A 5,201-nucleotide genomic window follows, 5' to 3' on the forward strand; every position below is an offset into this window, starting at 1 on the left:
TTTCTTTTCCTTCCTTCCTTCCTTCCTTCTTTCTTTTCCTTTTCTCTCTCCTCTCTCTCTCCTCTCGCTCCCTTCCTTCCTGCCTTTCTTTTTTTTTCTTTTGTCACGGGGTCTCACTCTGTCACCTAGTCTGGAGTGAAGGGATGGGATCTTGGCTCACTGCAACCTCCACCTCTTGGGCTCAAGTCATCCTCCTGCCTCAGCTTCCCGAGTCACTGGAACCACTGACACAAGCCACTACACTAGGCTAATTTTTGTATTTTTTGTAGAGATGGGGTCTTACCATGTAGCCCAGGCTGATCTAGAACTCCTGAACCCAAGCCATCTGCCTGCCTTGGCCTCCCAAAGTGATAGGATTACACGTGTGAGCTACTGTGCCCGGCCAGGATAGGACTTTAAAGTAGCTATATTTAAATTCCTCTGATTAAATAAGGGAGTGGAATCTCTTATAGGCTGAACTGTGTCTGCCAAAAAGTCATATGTTGAAATCCTAGCTCCTAGTCCCCCGGGATGTGACTGTATTTAAAGACAGGGCCTTTAAAATGATAATTAAGGTAAAATGAGGTCACTAGGGCTGGCCCTAATCCAGTCTGACTGGTGTCCTTATAAAGGGAGAAGATGAGGACACAGACACACACAGCGACGGCCATGTGAGGACACAGGGAGAAGACGGCGTCTCCAAGCCAAGGAGAGAGGCCTCAGGAGGAACCAGCCCTGCCCACACCTGGATCTCAGACTTCTGGTCTCCGGTACCAGGAGAGAATAACTGTCATTTTAAGTCACCCAGTTTGCAGTATTTTGTTACAGCAGCCGCAAGAAACTAATATAAATAACTGAAAAACAGTTTTACAGACCATCAACAAAGCAAAAAGGAATTACAGGGAAGGAAAAAATATCTGTAACATTTTCCTTTTTTTTTTTTGAGACAGGGTCTTGTTCTGTCACCTAGGCTGGAGCACAGTGAGCTGTAGGCTGAAGCAATTTTTCTGCCTTAGCCTCCTGAGTAGCTGGGACTAGAAGCGTGCACCATGCCTGGCAAATTTTTTACTATTTGTTGAGATAGGATCTCACTATGTTTTGCAGGTTGGTCTTAAACTCCTTAAGGCCTTAAGTGATCCTCCCACCTCGACCTTCTTAAACTGTGGCAGGCCAGGTCTCACTAACGCAGGCCTCCATGACATCTGTTTCAGCTCTGACGGAGTGGTGAAGTTAAATATTTAAAGCTGAGAGAGCCAGTGCCCTTATACAAAGGTCAGAATGTCACAAAAGCCCACCAAGAATTTTGCCCAGGCCTTTCCTGGGCCTTGAAGCATGACAAGATAACGAAGGCATTCTTAACAGGACCCGTTTAGGATTAAACAAGTTTTATTGGGGGTCTGAAGAAACTCCCCAGACCTCCACAAACAAGTTTATAGAGAGTCTCAAAGAACTCCTCAAACCTCCATGATTTAGCGAGAGACAAGATAAGAGTAATCACCCCAGCACCTGGACCCATTTAGATTAAATAAATTCACCGAGGCTCCAGAGGAAGGTCTTCAGGACTCAGACCTTAGTTATAGATTAGAAGAAGTCAGTCACTTACGTCTTTAGATGAATGCACACTTACCCACAGACACATTGCTTAGAAGGTATATAAGCTCTAGAAAACTTTGTAACTTTGAGTTGGTCTGGCAATAATTTCCAGGCCTTCTCCCTGTACCTGGTTACAGAAATTAAAACTCCCTTCTCTCCCAGTTCATCTGCATCTCGTTATTGGGCTGCAAGAAATAGCAGCCAAACCCTTGGTTTGGTCCAAGAACAGCAGCACTAGGATTACAGGCATGAGCCACTCCACCTGGCCATATTTTCTATAAATAAATTAGAAAAGAGACCCCAAAAATTACAAATTATCAATAGGCACATGAAATATTTTTAACTTTCCCACCAACTAGGAAAAGGAAATTTTAAGGATAGTGAGATAGAATGTCTCACTATCAAAACACCAAAAACTTTTAAAGTGTGGTAATATAAGAAGAATTCACAGAACGTTACCTTCATAGTCCTGCTGAAAGTATTGGTGTTCCTCAGTTGCCACTAAATATCAAGATTTAAAAGTGAGCCTAAAGTTTAGCAAAGCACTTGTGCTTCTAGCCCCACACTCAGTCCAGGGAGCCAGGATGCAGGAAGGATGTTTAATCCAACATTGTCTTTAAGTAGAGTCACATTGAAACCAACTGAAATCTCCACTCTTTGAAGTAGATTGGCTAAATATATTGGTATATATTTTTACTATGAGATTCCATGCATCAGATCAAGAGTAAGACAGTTCTATGTCTAGTAATAGCAGTAGATTCCCCAGATACATAGTACAGGATTTTATTAATTTAAATAAGTTTTCTGAGATATACATTATGATACCTTTTATTTAACGCATGCACACATCAAGATTTCCCTTTTCGTGAATGTTTATAAAAGTGGGGCAGATATCTGGAAGGAAAAGACTCATAGGAATTGTGACCGCCAGGTAAAGTCAGGAGCCACAGTGGTGAAGACAGGTTTTGGCCAAGATGAACTTTATCTATAATAGTTGTTTAAAATTTAACTTAAAGAAAAAAAAAACAGAGATGATGCCTATTTCACATTAATTCACTATGTGACTTTTGCAAGTCTTCGTACTGAATCTGGAATGCTGTTTCCTTTAAAATAGGGAGACTGGGGCCACTGGAGCCAGGCGTGGTGGTTCACGCTTGTAATCCTAGCACTTAGGGAGGCCGAGGTGGGAGGGTCTCTTGAACTCAGGAGTTCAGGACCAGCCTGGGCAACTTAGTGAGACCTTGTCTCTATTTATTTTATTAAACTAAAAATAGGCCAGGCATGGTAGCTAACACCTATAATCCCAGCACTTTGGGAGGTCAAGGTGGGAGGATCACTTGAGCTCAGGAGTTCAGGACCAGCCTAGGCAACATAGTGAAACTTTGTCTGTATTTTATTAAAACAAAAATATGCTGGGCATGCTGGCTAACACCTATAATCCCAGTCCTTTGGAGGCCGAGGTGGGAGGATAGCTTGAGCTCAGCAGTTCGAGACCAGCCTGGGCAACATGGTGAAACCCCATCTCTATTATGAAAAAATAATAATAATAAATTACTAAATAAACACAAAAATAAAATAGGGAGATTAGATAATTTACTGCGTATTTCAAAACAGAAGAAAGAATTGTAATGTTTCCAATACAAAGAAAAGATAAATGAGGTGACAAATATCCTGATTTCTCTGATTGGATTATTACACATTGTATACAGGTATAAAATATCACATGTACCCCAAAAATATGTATAAATATGATTTATCAATTAAGATGTAATTTTTTTTTTTTTTTTTTAGATGGCGCCTCACTCTTTCACTCAGGCTGGAGTGCAGTGGCGCAATCTCAGCTCACTGCAACCTCCACCTCCCAGGTTCAAGCGATTCTCCTGCCTCAGTCTCCTGAGTAGCTGGGACTACAGGCATGCGCCACCACGCCTGGCTAATTTTTGTATTTTTAGTGGAGACACGTTTGCACCATGTTGGCCAGGATGGTCTAGAACTGCTGATCTCAGATGATCCACCCACCTCTGCCTCCCAGAGTGCTGTGATTACAGGCATGAGCCACCACATCCAGCCTAAGATGTAAATTTTTAAAAATTAAAATAACAAGAGAGACGCCCTCAGTCATTTTGGTTTCCTAGGTCACTTTGATGGTAGAACTGTATAATTCTATAAGGCATTTCCCAACCGCAGGTGAAACCAAAACAATAATTACTTTTATGAGAGCATTCATCTGAGGAAATCGCAATGCTACGCGGACACCACCCTCTGAACATTTCCGTTCCCAATGACGAAGGATGGTGTTAACATCACTAGTCCCAAGTCTATGTAGGTAAATCGGGCTACATGAGCAAAGTGCTGTTTAAGGTCAACTAATAAAATCCAAAGCAGCCTCTGCATTCATTAAAATACTCTATTAACATTCATTAACAAAAATATTATAGGCACTGAAACTACTCTTGAAAGTGTCTGTGTTCTCCAGATTAAAAAAATAAGCTCTTTTCTTCCATTCCCTACACACCTGCAAAATGTGCTGTCCTGAATGAAACCTGCAGTGAATTTTCACCAAGTCATCTTGATGATAACAGTTCAGACAAGAAAGTCTAAGACATAATTACAACCCAGGCAAAATTCAGCAGGATTCAGCAGTTGATACTTTAACGTGGAGAAATGTAATTTATCACACTTTTCATTGGAATTTCTTCTTCCTTTCTTGACTCAGAACAGAAACCTAGAGAGGGAGTCTGTAAAAGCAGCAAGAGCAGAGGCGATTTCTGAGGATCTATACAGAAGTAAAGCTCCACACGGACGAGGGACACACAAGGGTGAGAGGGGCTTTGAAGAGCTGGGTAAAATGCACTGGACCAGGCTTTTTCCATCTTGGTCCAGCTGACATTTGGAGCTGGATGACTTGGTGGCCACGTGCTTGGGGAAAATTCACTGTGGGTTCCGTGTAGGACTGCGTGTTTTTCAGGGGTATAGGGAATGGAAGAAAAGAGCTTATTTTTTTTTCTGGAGGACGCAGGCCGTCCCGGGACTGAAGGGTGTTGAGCAGGGTCCCTGGGCTTCACTCACCAGGTTCCAGGACCACCCATGCCCCACAAATGTGACAACAAAAATGTCCCCAGACATGGCCAAGGGGGTAGAATGACCTCCTCCTCACACTGAAACAAAGTTAAAATAATGGGAATTTATAAACTAGAACTAGTCATGATAAAACTAGAATAAGAGGGCCAGCATGGTGGCTCACACCTGTATTCTCAGCACTTTGGAAGGCCTAGGCAGGAGGATTGTTTGAGCCCAGGAGCTTGAGATCGGCCTAAGCAACATAGGGAGACCTTGTCTCTACTAAAAAATAGAACAAAATAAAATAAAAATGGCCAGGCTGGTGGTGTGCGCCTGCAGTCTCAGCTACTTGGGAGGCTGAGGCAAGAAGATCATTTGAGCCTCAGAGGTTGAGGCTACAGAAAGCTACAGTCACACTGGTGCACTCCAGTCCGGACGACAGAGTGAGACCCTCTCTCAAAGAAAAGAATAAAGACACCAAATAGTACTTGCAACTAGAATAGGGGGAAGCTATAAAAAGTGTCTTCTTGAATGACACCAAATGCTGCATTGTGTATTAATGAGTCAAA

The sequence above is a fragment of the Piliocolobus tephrosceles genome, chromosome Y (genome assembly GCF_002776525.5).
Source record: "Piliocolobus tephrosceles isolate RC106 chromosome Y, ASM277652v3, whole genome shotgun sequence".
NCBI lineage: Eukaryota > Metazoa > Chordata > Mammalia > Primates > Cercopithecidae > Piliocolobus > Piliocolobus tephrosceles.